This window comes from Hermetia illucens, chromosome 4 (assembly GCF_905115235.1).
Source record: "Hermetia illucens chromosome 4, iHerIll2.2.curated.20191125, whole genome shotgun sequence".
NCBI classification, from domain to species: domain Eukaryota; kingdom Metazoa; phylum Arthropoda; class Insecta; order Diptera; family Stratiomyidae; genus Hermetia; species Hermetia illucens.
The window spans coordinates 132,809,127-132,823,632 of NC_051852.1; the positions used below are offsets into that span (position 1 = coordinate 132,809,127).

The following is a 14,506-nucleotide window of genomic DNA, read 5'->3' on the forward strand; positions in this document are numbered from 1 at the left end:
AATTTAATTTCCTGTTTCAGTTATTCGAAGAAAGTTCACCCACCCATTTGGGTGACTCTTGCAATACAAATCAATTAGGTGTTTTGTTAAATTTCCTTCATTTTTGCTTTAAAGTTAAAGGAAAATTGCATCTACTACTCATATCTGTAAGGGAACCATTTCCAATCCCGTTCAATTTAATGTCATTGATTAATTTCTCCCCTATCAGTCCAAGACAACATTAAATACCAATCTTCGATCCATTTAGGTAGATATCATTCTCCAGAGTCAATTAAACACCTTTTAATGTTCCCCCATAGTTTGCCAACTGACGGATGGGCAGAGTGTGCGGAAGCAAAAGAAAAGTTTTTCCACTTTCTTTTCCCTTGTTGATTTTAACCCTTACATATAACTTTACGTAGGAATGGAATTCCAGACCAGATGGCTTCCGAGTGGTTTTGTTCAAGTGCTTCAATAGATAGCCTCAAGGAATTCCTTTTTAAAAAGACGTTTATGGGGATTGAAAAATTTATGTGCCCATAGTTATGTATGTAGGTTGTATGCATAGGGCGGAGTTCTGAGATTACAAAGTCGCTTTTACGGAAACATTTTGAGACTTACTCGCATATTTGCTGATTTCCAGTGCCTCATTGCTTTTGCATGGAATTGATGATACATAAGATTTCTACAAAACCAAAAAGTTAATGAGAAGGGCGAAACATGTTAAGTTATTTCCGTGAAAATTAGAAAATAGAATTAAACATAAATGAACAATATTTGAATATGGAAATATCCTCAAACCCTAAGTATCTGAATGTTAAAAAGCCAAATATTCTCATTAGAAAGTGACTGAAAATCGCTTAAGCTAGCCTTCAAGAAATTAAGTGCAATCGATAAACACTAGGGAAAACTTACCCTAAAAAAAATCTGTATCTTTTTGTATGGACATTTTCAAACAACCCTAAATAATTATGAAAAGAAACGAAGTAAACGTTGATGGAACTGATAACATAAACTGCAGGCCTAGCTAAATGAGCGCAAGCACCTCCATTATGGAAAAATAAAATCTTCCCATGCGACCCTCAGTCATATGAGCTCACTTTATGTGATAATAAAGTCATACACGTCTTGAGCTCTATTCATTCGAGCAGCAAGCGTATCCAGCACAGAGCGTGCCCAACGCAGCACTGACGACAGTATTCATACAACCCAGTAACTAGCATGTTCAGCACCTATCGTTTCAGACACAAAAGAATTCTTCCATAAATTTACTATGAGTGCATTTGTACTATGCAGCTGCAGGTATTGCGTGTCCAGCACGGAGTATGTCAGACACACCATTGTAGAAGCCAAGAACACTCGTCCTGTGGCTTGAATTTGTATGGTGGAAGCTACTTATTGCGCATGTACGCCATTCTACGTACCCCGGTGGGAGTTTGTTAAGTATTTCGTTCTTGCATCAATGATTTCATCAGTACAAACTAATGATTCATTTTCAGGATTCATATTATAGGCGAACATGGAGAGTAAGAGAAAATCCGCGGGAAGCGGAGACAACCGCGAACTGGGGAAGGGAAGGGACATCTGAAAGAGATTTCACTCAGGTGCTCTCTAAAGCTCAAAAGAACAAGGCGAAGAGGAACAAGAGATAACAACACGTCGCGCCATCAGAAAAACCTCTGCCTAAAACTAAGGCGGACACGAAGGACGGAGTGCCAAAAGAAAAGGTGGGGAGACGAAGGAGGACTAGACCGCCAGCTCCGCTCATTAAGCCGACGGAAGGCAAGACTTTTGCAGAAGTCCTCAGTGAAATCCGTTACAAGATCAAATCCGAAGATAACGGAGCAGAAGTGTCTTCCACTCGTAAAACGAAGGGTGGTGGAGTCCTTGCCGAACTATACCCGAGGACAATAAATAAAGTTACGTTCTGTGAAGCAGTCAAGGGGCTTCTGAGAGTAAAAGCTTTGGTTTTCAGCCTGGAACTCACATATTCTCTCGAAATCAAATCAAGGTGACTGTCTCACAGAAAAGAACGAGGTAGAAGAGGCCACCAAACGCGAATATCCGAAGGTAACCAACCCCCCAATTGGTATCACCTCTGCGAACTCCCGAGGCCAAAAACTCGCTGCGGTAAAAGTTGCCGAGCAATACGCGAGGAAGCTTCTAATAATAATAATAATAATAATTGCCGAGATTGTGATAACTCGGGATATAATAATAATTATTATTATTCTGTTAAGGGAAAGTCGCACCGCGCGCTTGAGGAATTATTATGCCCCTTTACTGGTTATAGTGTACCTATTGATCATAGTATCTCAAGCAGGCCTATTACCGTTACGAACTTCAGTATGTTCCCCACTTCCAGATCTTTCAGCTTTGCATCTGGTATTAAGTGTTCTCCTAGATGCCTCGACCTACTTTGCGCAAGTGCCGGACATTGTCCCAGGACGTGTATAGAGGTTTCGTCCTCCTCCTCACAAAACCTGCAGGCAGTGTCCGTAGATATCCCTAGCTTCCCTAGGTGGCAGTTCAGCCGGCAATGACCAGTGAGAATTCCCACCATGATTCGAAGGTTCTTTTTGGTGGGGTTTAAGCAATCCTTTGTGCGCATATCCCCCAATAAGCACCCTGGACTGCTCCATCCCTGGTAGGCCCGCCCAATATAGTTCCCTCAACCGTTTCTTTTCATTTCTTAGATTCATAGCCATGAAACCGTTTCCGATTCCACAGAAGGGTTCTGGCCTGTGTAAAGGCGTCCCTGCTCCCTTCTTGGCTAGTTCGTCCGCTGCCTCGTTGCCTTCCAACCCAGCATGGCCTGGAACCCAAAGTATCCAGACCTTGTTGGACGAGCCGAGTGTATTCAGTCTCTCAAGGCATTCCCATACCAGTTTAGGGTTCACCTGGTTGGACCTCAGTGCCTTGATCGCTGCTTGGCTATCGGTGAGAATAGCTATGTTCTGTCCCATATTGTTCCTTTGCAGATTAAAGGAGGCACATTTGTCCATAGCGTGTATTTCCGCCTGAAATATGCTAGTGTACCTGCCCATTGGCTCAAAGCACATTTTCCTTGGACCAATGACATCGGCACCCGCTCCCTCTGCTGTGAGGGATCCGTCAGTGTACCAAGCAATCAATTGCTGGTTTAAGCCGTATGTCGCAGCCACGCTCTCCCAGTTTGCCTTGTTACTCCAACGTGTTTCAAACTTCTTATCGAAGGGAAACCTCGTTGTCATGTTATCCCTTGGTATCAGTAAGTCCGCCTACAAAGAATATCGATCTTCCTTCGATTTAGGCAGCTTCCCGCCTCACTTATACTACCGGCCATCCTGAATATTGCCCTCCTTGCCTGAATCTGTATGCGCAGATGGAGAGGGTATAATCCCAGAAGGGATGCCGTTGGGCATGTCCTCATTGTCCCACTGATACACACACAAGCCAGCCTTTGGAGCTTATGCTTGCGTGCTGAGTTCGGTTCTTTCTGCCCAGATTACCGCTCCATAGGTAATCATTAGCCTTACTATTGCAGTATATATCCAAAGTAGTATCTTCGGGCTGCAACCCCATTGTTTTCCTGCTATGGATCTGCAAGTCATCAGAGCCCTCGTGGCTTTCCGACAAGTGTTTTCGACATGTGTCTTCCAGAGTAATTTTTGGTTTAGCGTAATTCCCAAATATTTGACCTCTGTTTCTCGTTTCACCTCCATATCATGTAATATTATGGCTGTCAGGTGATCAAGCTTACGCCTCCTAGTGAATGGGATATAATAATAATCGTTGGCGCAAAAATCCAATTGAATTACGGCCTTGAAGTGTGTTAGAGCACTTCATTCAAGATCGTAACGATACACTTTAGGATTACAGTACCCTATAGGAGACAATGTGGTCAGCATTGCGCTCGCCGGAGATTATTACCCTGGTTTGACTCGGGCACTCATTCACAGCTGAATCGACTGGTACCCGACGTCAAATGACGATACAAATTCCACTGCCACCAGTGAGGTCTGAACCGCTTCTAAGCAGCGGGAAAATAAGAATTGGTTGGGTAGTGTGTAAGATTCGAATCCGGGCTGCCCCAACCACATGTCTGCAACCTGTTGGAAACCTGAAAGAAGAGCATCATGCCGCAAATGCGGTCAGTCAGGCCATAAACCTAACACCTGCAATGAAAAGGAAATGAATATGCACCGAAGTGCAACCGCTCACGAGTTGCTAGCGCAGTTCGCTGCGGAGACCAAAGCTGATTTAGTACTCATCTGTGAACCGTACCAAAACAAGGACCCAGTTTCATGGCACCCTGACATATCAGGTGCCGCCGACATCTGGGTTCGGGACGGCAGCCTTCTCAGCGTTCTTATCCAAGGCCGGCGTTTTTGGTGTCTATTTTACGTCCACACAAACTCTCGGTGTGCGCCACCCCGGCACTCTTTCTGTGCATGGAACGTTGCGAAAGTGGACACCGGAAGGTTTGTCGAAACTCTTGGAACAGGTGGAACCGCGCTGGAAGATACTGCGGCGATGGTGTTGCAGCCGACACTGCCGCAGTATCCTCCAGAGCTTTCATTTTATAATTCACATGGCTACATTCGGTAAAACAAATTTTGCACCCCTCCTTTAGGGGTATGGGGACCCTCCATAAGTTGAACGGGTAGCAATATAATTCACCAAATGCATTGGAGTTCACAGTTCCAACCTTTCTACCGAATTTGAATAGATGTAACTGTCATAAAGTGGACGTAGTTCTAATCACCAAACGTAGGAAATAAACGTCGGCAACTCCGTCGGTTCCTTATCTTCAGAAAAAGATTGCACCCCCATACTGATTAAGTGCACTGCGGACATCGTGCGCCTACCGTAGAATATCTGACGAAGCACCTATGACAGCTATGACCTAATCCAATTCCTGAGCGGACACGGAAGAAATCGCGCATATCTTTACCACTTTGGGGGTGACAACTCCCCAAATTGCATAATATGTGACATGATTTAGGAAAATGCAGAACACATTGTTTTCAACTGTCCGAGATTCGCCGCACACAGAGCGGATGTGAGAATTGTAGACACTATCATGGACAACATACTAGCCTTTAAACAGCTTGAAGGGGGGTAGAAGAAATTATGAAGGCGATACACAATATGCTAAGGAAAAGGAACTTCAGAGGAAGATGATAAGTACCGATACAAGTCGTAGTTCGTAACTAATGCTACCCCGGGACCTAACACCAAAAGAGCAGTCCCGCGGGAGGGGGGAAATAGAAGGAGGTGATTTTAGTGAGTAAAAATCTCACACGACCCTATGGCAGGAGCCAACGATAGGTTTTGGACCTTCTTGTACGCCTTCGGACGTGTGCGTGCATGGGCATGCAAGTAGTCTGGAGAAACAGGCGTTTAAGAGGAGTACATCACTCCCGTGAGCGCCTATTCCAAAGTCCCAGAAAGATGCTTCACAAACAGGAGCACAAGTCAGCTTATATGACTACACCTGGTCGGGAGATCTCGCAGGAACTAGTGGTTGAACCATTACGAAAATCAGAGAAACTCCCATAAAGCCAATAAATACGGGGGGACAAGGGGAGAACCCAACAGAGGAACACTGTCCCAATACGGACGAATCATCGTTCGCTCTTTTGGGAGAGAAAATAATTGAGTGGTCCCAACGACAAACACAATGTGCACCAGACCATTAAAAATACAGTCAGCACCATTCGTCTTCTGTACAACAGTGCCCAAGATGATAAAAACACCTCGAAGAAGGCACACATTACTTAGGCAATTCAAGTGACGCCACTTCAAAATGCAAAGGGCGGTGAACTTGAAAAGAAGAGTAGAGAAGGATCGAACGCTTCACCAAACGGAACGATAACACAACATGAGGAAATACTAAATATGGTAGTTTCGGATACACGAAGTCAAAACCCTAAAATCCTAGTGGGTAATTTCAACCCATGGGGTTTACTCGTAGAACTACGAACATCAAGGGCCGTATTTTGCTCGAGGCTTTCGTGGAGTTAGATTTGGTACTTACAAACATCGAAAATATACCACTTTTTGAGTAACAGGATCGTACTCAAGAATAGACTTGACGTATATGAGTATCACTTTGAGGAGGAGAATGGCCTGGTTTGTCAGTAAGAACTATACTCACCACCAATTTTCCTCTCTCCGTGGGAAAATTTGTAGGGAATGCATTCATAGAGTTGGTGTTAATAATCGTTGGCGCAACAATCCATATTGGATCAGAGCCATGAGGTGTGTTATAGCACTTCATTCAAGACCGTAACGGTACACTACAGCACTATCTTGCACTGTAGGAGGCAATGTGGTCAGCATGGTGCTCACCCGAGATTATTACCCTAATTTTATTCGGGTACTCATTCACAGTTGAGTCAACTAGTATCCGACGTCAAATTACTATACAAATCCCACTCAAACCAGTGAGATTTGAACCGCGACCTTCCGCACGACAGCCTTGTGCTCTTATCACTCAGCTATCCGTACACGGAGTTGCTCTTGCGACGCCATAATCCCAATGGCGCGCATTCGGAAAAGCTAACACAAATGATGAGACGGTCAAATTATTAATGGAATGAAGAAATCGGTAAGTTGCGGGCTGCATGCTCTCCAGCAACAAGGATCTGCCAACGATCTAGAAGAAGACCAAACAACGACGAGAAACAGGAAGTATACGCCAACCTTCGAGGTGGCTTAAATAGACTATACGCACCGGCAAGCGAGAATGCTGTAAGGAACTTTGTGCGGAGGCAAAACACTACCTTTGAGGACCAGCATGCAGGGTCGTTATAAAGCAGTTGAGGGAAGAACACCACAACATCAGAGTAAGGGAGAGATTTATCAGAGAATGGGTGATAATGGAGCTCTCGGTTTGGTTGCTGTTCCAAATAGAACTCGCTGTTAAGATCATTTAAGTATTTGAGGCATGCATGGTAGAAGGAGTTTTCTTTGCTCAGTGGAACAGGCAAGAATTAGTTTTGCTGCTGAAACCCAATAAGTAGCCAGAACATCCAAAGTCATACCGTACAATTTGCCTTGCAGACACGGTGGAAAAAATGGTAGACTAGATTTTCTACAATCGAGTTCTCCCGAGCATAGAATATAGGGATGGCCTATTGAAGCAGCAGTTTAGTACTTGTCAAGCTCTTTCAACGATCATGGTTTTGAAGCTGACTCATGAAGGGATGTCCTCGAACGAATGCTTTGCGGTGGTCTCTTATGGGGCGTGATATAAGCTGCAGTCCTTATCCTTCCCATGCCAAGGGGGGTCACGATAATTGATTTGAACTAGTCATGTTTGTCATTGCAAAATATCCTGAAAATGTTGACGTATGCACTAATAAAACCGTCATCTCCATAAAAGTGTGGTTGGAGATGGTTCAGCCTGACCTTGCGGAATATTTCACTCTACACTATTGTACGCGGCACAAGTATAGTAGGAAGCACTAGGGTGTGAGAGTAATCAGAGGAGGGTAAAAATGACTAAAGGCTTAGGAAGGCTAAGGATGTGTAATACTTTCAGGACAATTTCAGGCGAGACAACCTGGGTTATTGCGATAATAGTCCCGATGGACATTCTAGCAGGCGTCTGTTCGAGAAACGGGGAATGAATCTACCTGAAAAAACAGTACACCGAAGGGCAGCATTGCAGAAGTCGCTAGATAATGATCATTCCCCGTATTGAGAAATGGATTCAAGGGAGACACTGCGAGATTAAGTATCAAGTATAAAGGAGAAGCCTGGAAGACTGTCTATAAGCATAAGCCCCCAGAAAATCATTAGGAGAATACTGAATTCAGAAGCAAACTGGTGCGTATAATTCAAAGGATTCAGGCGGAACTTGAAAAAGAAGAGCGCGTAAGGAGAACGCAAAGAGCGGAAGGCTTAGTCGCTTAAAGCACAGTCCTCCCCTTGTAGTAATGCTTTGCGGCGGTTCTGAGGGTAAGGAAGAAGGAGAAAATGGGAGTGAGTTTTGTAGGTGAAAATCCAATACTCTGCTGCAATGAACTTCAAAAAACTAACAATAACAAGCCCAATATAAACGCAAACCTTTGAGAACAAGTGAATGTCTCAGCTAAAACAAGATTAACCTAGCAGCCAACCCTTAAACAAAATTCTAAACTGAAGGCCGTATTCACCAAAGGAAATTATTTTGAAAGGGCTGCCTTGAAAGGCCAATCCGGAGTCTGTCTGAACGATTTTGTAAGATGAAGTCGAAATACATCTACGCAATATCCACGAAAATAATGACATCCTTACAATTGTTTGTGTTATTAGGACATTTCCTAATAATTTTCATGTCTTTTAAAACAAAAAGATTAGAAGGTCCGGAGACCATGACTCCCACCTGCAAGAGCAGGAAGACAAAATCAATGCAAAGGTTTACTGAAATAGGGCTTCATTTCTCCTATGTAAAATATATCCTAGGAAATATTTAGCGAGTCTACCATACATTTTAGATACTCAAAGAACAATTAAATCCATCAACGCATATATGTATGTATTTCAAGCCACTTCAAAGGATACATAACCAATGGCACCGACTATAATCTCAAAGACACGTTCCCAAGGCTGAATCTGTAGTGCAAAACCAATGCCGCAAGGAGTGCTTAGCAATCATTTAAAAATCAAACAACATCGTTCCCAGTCGACTGGAGATATAAGTTGAAAGCCTTGCACTAACTCTCATCCGTTCGTTTGCCAGAATTAAGGTACTCTAACCGAGTCATTGCTCACTGAAACCCTGGAGACTCCGGAGATAAACGTGATTTCAGAAACTTTATCTATCGCTTTCGGTGTATTTATCCCCTGATGATAAGGATATTTTTCAAATGATGCCAATAGAACACGTTTATCATTCACCTTGCCAAAGAGCAGGAGTGATTCGAAATTGATGGTGTTAGAATCCTGTATCCGCATTTCAATGCAATAGGTAAGAACTTTGTCTTGATGAGTTGCATCAGGAGCGTTCTTTCAACGAAAAGTATTTGACTTTACTTCTTGGAGTTGAATCTATTTTTCTTATAAACAGCAAAGACGTAGGATATATGGTGAGACATTCTTGTTTTTTTTCAACCATCATCAACTTCTGCACAGTTTGAGGCTCACACTTGGAAATTAATCCATGAAATTAATGGGTTCGGAGAGAAAGTCGCGAAAGGATGGTAAACGATGTGTAATTTATTAGTTTTTACGGAATAATTTCCAGTTTAAAGCACTAAATTTTTCAATAGCTTAGAAAAGAAGTCAGGGACGTGGAAAATACTCCAGAACGCAATGATTTCAGAAGTGTATACCACATCTTGAAAGATTTTGCATGTGGTCGCAAATTGTTCAATGGCCTTGTGAAGAACATTAACGGTCCAAGTAAGAGAAAATTTGAAAGAGGAAGCATAGATTTGTAATCATCCGCGGCTTGAGGGAAATGCTTGAAACTTCGGGGGAAGGTTGTATTGACAGATTTCCTCTTTTTGAGGGCTGTTAGTTCATTCAATTCGTTAATTTTTTCTGCTTTCAAACGACTCTATACTTATCACATCTACCACTTAGAAACGCGACCTTTTTTTGTTACGCAAGAGGGGCTGAAATGTCGAAAGGACAATACCAAATTCTCTCGTATCGTGAGCGCAGAACAGCATGCAAGCGCGGATAGACAGGACATTTCAGTTGACCTACACTTAGCTGGAGAAGCTAAGCGATCAATATTCATTTAATTCTCATTTTGAGCTAGCTTTACCTTTAAACCAATTACAGTCAAGTGTTGTATTCAATCATCATCACCATCAACGGCACAACAACCAATCTAGGCTTAGTAAGGAACTCCAGACACCCCGGTTTGGCGCCAAGGTCCATCAATTCGATATCCCTAAAGACAGTCTGGCGTCCTCGTTTAAGACATCGCTTAATCTCAGGCAGGGTTTGCTTTTCTACCATAAATATTGCCTTATAGACTTTCCGGGCTATATCATCCTCATCCATATGGATTAAGTGACCCGCACCGTAACCTATTGAGCCGGATTTTATCCACAACCTGCCGGTCGTGATATCACCCATAAATTTCGTCTTTATGTAGGTTACGAAATCGCCCATTCTCATGTAGAAGGCCAAAAAATTTTCGGAGGACTCATTCTCCCGAACCTGGCCAAAAGTTCGCAATTCTTCTTGCTAAGAACCCAGGTCTCCGGGGAATACATAAGGACTAGCAAGATCATAGTCTTGTACAGTAAGAATTTTAACCCTACTGTGGGACGTTTCGAGCGGAACAGTTTTCGTAATCTGAAATACCGAACCGTGCGCAGATTTCATCGTCATAGCTTTTATGGGTTGTGATTTTCGACCCTAGATAGGAGAACATATCAACGATCTCAAAGTTGTAGTCTCCTATCTTTATTATTCTCATTTGACCAGTGCGATTTGATGTTGTTGGTTGGTTGGTTTTTGATGCTCACGTTGCCATCATATATTTCGTCTTGCCTTCATTGATGTGCAGCCCAAGATCTCACTCCACCCGCTCGATCTGGATGAAGGCAGTTTGTACATCTCAGGTCATTCTTCCCATTATGTCGATATCGTCCCGTTCATACCCCAACAGTTTTTCTATCGCTTGCCAGACACAGAAAATCTGATTTGTTGCTGATTTGCCTGGAGTGAAGCCTCTTTAGTATGGGCCAATAATGGTCTGGGCGTATGGAGCTATCCGACCTAGTTATTTTATATATATATTTTATAGACGGTACTCAGTAAGTTGATATACCTATAATAATCTCCCTTTTTATGTATGGGACAGATAATGTCCGCTGCCAATCGTCAGCCATAGATTCACTTTCGCATATTCAGTTGGCGGAACCTCCAACTCTATTCTCGTTGTTTAGCAGTTCATCAAAATACTCAACCCATCACTCCAATATGCCCATTCTGTCGGAAATCAAATTTCCTTGCCTTTTTTGTCTCGGCAGGATGAACATCGAGGTATGTAATGCTTCATCCTGCTGATTTGTTGGTAAAGCTGCGGCACGTGGTGGGCTTGCTACCTTTACTTTTCGAATTCACAGACGTGGTGGTTCTCCCAGGCTTCCTTTTTCCGTCTATCAAGTCGCTTCTCCGCTCCCCGGAGTTCGTGATAAATCTCCGCGCTTGCCCGCGTTCTTTGAGAATGCAACATTACTCGGTACGTGGCATTCTTCCATTCCGTTGCTAGCTTCCATTCATCGTCGCACCAACGGTTTCGACTATTTTGCGACTGAGGCCAAGTATGTTTGTGGCCACATTTATGATAACGTTCTTCAACTGGTGATGAAGATCATTCATAGAAGCTTCATCTCCAGGATCTCTGTTGACTGTCGTTATTGCGACATCTATTTCCCCCTTATTGGTGTCGCGGACGACTGTGCATTGCTTTAGTGTTAGCTCTCACCTGATTGTCAGAGGGGATTCTAGGTGGTGTTGTAATTCGAGCCCAGAGCACTATGCCAACGAGATAGTGATTCAAGTCTATATTGGCCCCCTATATGTTCTGACATTCATCAAGATTGAAAGGTGATGGAGTTCGATCAACAAGTGGGCAATTTGGTTGAAAATGGTCCCATCTGGAGAGGCCCACAATTGTTCGTGGACCGCTTTCCCAGCAAACCAGGTACTTCCAACAACCATTCCAATGTGACACTGCTAATTAAATAATCCACAGTCCGTTATCATTGATATCCTTATGTAGGCTTTAAGAACCAACGTATCGCCTGAATACGGACTCCGTCCCTATTTGGCTATTAAAATCCCCAAGTATGACTTTCATACCATACTTGCGACAGGGTCCGCTCAACTGCCTAGGAGAAGGTATCCTTCTCCGACTCTGCAGTCTCCTCTGTAGAGCATGAACGTTAATGAGGCTTATATTTCTAAATTTGCCTCGCAAAAGCTGAATGCTTAGCCTTTTGCTTATGTTTTCAAAGCCAATACCAGCAGGCTTTATTTTTTGGCTGACTAGGAAACCTACTCCGAGTACATGGTTTACTAGATGGCCGCTATAATATATGATGAAGTGGCTCTTCTCTAGAAAACCGGTTCCTGTCCAACGCATCAGTCCTATGTTTGCACAGGGTATCGGCTAACTGCTTGGCAGCTCCATCTCTGCACAGGGAGCGCACGTTTCATGAGAAAATGCGTAAATCGTTATTCCGTTTTTGTTGCCGGGTTCGTCGTTTTGTTGTCAATCCAGTCCATCTTTTGTGGCTTCATAACGAGTAGTTTTTCTTGTATGGTTGTCAGCCTTATCCAACCCTCAACCTAGATGACCAGTTGATACAATTTGTTCCGTTTTTAGACGCGGGAGACTTGCTTTCATCTTTCTCCGTTTGCAGCTATTCGTTCTATGTTACTGTATGGGAGTAACACATGGAAAGTGACCGCTCCCACTATTAAAAACATCTACACCTTCGTGAACACTTGCCTGCGACAATATCATCGGAGTGCACTGGCCTGATATTATTTCAAACAAAGAACTTTGTCGACGCACATGATAATTACCGGTGGACGATGTGATCGGAAGGCCGAATTGGCAGTGGATAAGCCGAGCGTTAAGCAGGGGCGACAATTCTATTGCTTGTTACACCCTGTAGTGGAATCCACTCTCTCAAAACGATTGACGAATGGATTGCCCAAGTGCACTGGCCGCAGAACAGTGGAAGAGGAACGGGGACATCTCCGGAAGTCTCAAACAGTCTCCGTTTTCAATTAGACTGTACTCAAGTTACAAGATATTAGATGTAAAAAACGAGCATAGGCAGCTTATGTTCTTCACAGAAAGTCGGTGGTATATAAGGAGTCCGGCCATTTCTGTCAATACACACATGAATCTTGCTCGGAATTCAATTCCCACTGGTGGCAGTGAGATTTGCATCGTGATTTGACGTCGGATACCAGTCGACTCAGCTGTGAATGAGTGCCTGAGTCAAATCAGAGTAATAATCTCGGGCGAGCGCAATGCTGACCACATTGCCTCCTGCAGTGTACTGTAGTGTTCCGTTACGGTTCTGAAGTGAAGTGCGCTAACACATTTCAAGGCCCTGATCCAATATGGATTGTTGGGCCAACGATTGTTATAATTATTACCTAAATTAGTCCAAAAGCACGGTGAAGGCGCAGAACTAATTCTGAAGAAGGCTTGATCCTCCCTAAATGCATCACCCAATAGTGATACTATAAAACAGACTTCAAAAATTGGACTAGCGCACTACTACGAAATAACGGCGGGGGCGGGTACAGCATCTTACCGCCCCTTGTTGTACCGGAGATTCATCGAGCATCTCCCACGATTCGTGCACGTGACTGTGTAGTGAGTCGCAGACCAGTACCACTTTATTACTCGCAGCGACACAATCCCGACCATCATCATGGAGCCTGTTCGATTTGAGGTCGCCGCGGAAACTGACATCCGAGGGTCGATGGAGGTAGAGGCGGCGGTATCAACAACACCCCGCCGTACTGCAGGCAACAGTTTTAGCACTCGCCGAAGCACTCTTCTTCACCGTCCGGCTGAGGTGTATAGAATTCTCGGAAATGGATCCTTAGCATAGACCAGGTATTCCCAGGCTGTATGTATCTTTAGCAGCTGCGCGAATTATATATCAAATCAATGATGAGATTACATCTCCACTGTGTGCTTCTGCAACTACAATCACTTGTGTATTGTGGTGCAATTACGGCTATCAGATTGCACGGTCAGAAGATTCGCTTTCGCGTTACTGGTTTGAGTGACCCAAGAAATCCACCATGAAAAATTCGTATGGAACGTCGGCGGAACTCACTAAGGCCTGCCATTGCTAGGCTAACTCAAATCAGCTCTGGCAGTGAGACACCCTAGTTAAAATTCTGGACACACTAAAGCAAAAACTTTCTGTCGTATGCAGTCGGTTACGACGGTATGGCGAAATTCACGCCAGACGTATCCAGAATGCAACATACGCGAGGAACCAGCGGAACTGTTTCAGATCTCTCAACGAATCCCAACAGAGTGAACAGACAGTGCAGTTTTCGGTAACGGAAGCGAAAGAATACTGGGGTGGACTTTGGGGGTTACCCGCCCAACATGCTGAGTGGATTACCGCCGAAGGCACCCGCCATGCCATAAACAGCTCGAAAAACTGGAGGGACCCAGGTCTGGATCGGGTGCAGAGCCTCTGGTAGAAAAAGTTCACCAGTATACATGGCCGGTTGGCACACAGCATAAATCAGATTATTAGTCGGCCGGACGAATTCCCACCCTTCCTCACTACGGTGATTACTTCCCTTATTCCTAAGAAGGACATGGTGTAGGACCCCGCAGACACAAGACTGATTACTTGCTTACCAACCCTTCACAAATGGATAACATCCATTATTAGTCGAAGGGTCAATGCGCACCTCGAGACCAACAACATTCTGTCCGAAGAGCAGAAGGGCTGCCGAGTTGGATCAAGAGGTTGCAAAGAGTCACTCATTATTGACTCGGTAGTTGTAGGACACGCAACTAGAAGCCAAAGAAACC

General features: G+C 44.0%; 1 protein-coding gene across 2 annotated transcripts in view; it reads right to left on the reverse strand.

Moving 5' to 3' along the window:
• LOC119655363 (sodium-dependent serotonin transporter) overlaps positions 1 to 14,506 on the reverse strand; it is an 89,182-nt gene that overhangs the window by 19,458 nt on the left and 55,218 nt on the right. The gene's annotated exons all lie outside the window — the stretch shown is intronic.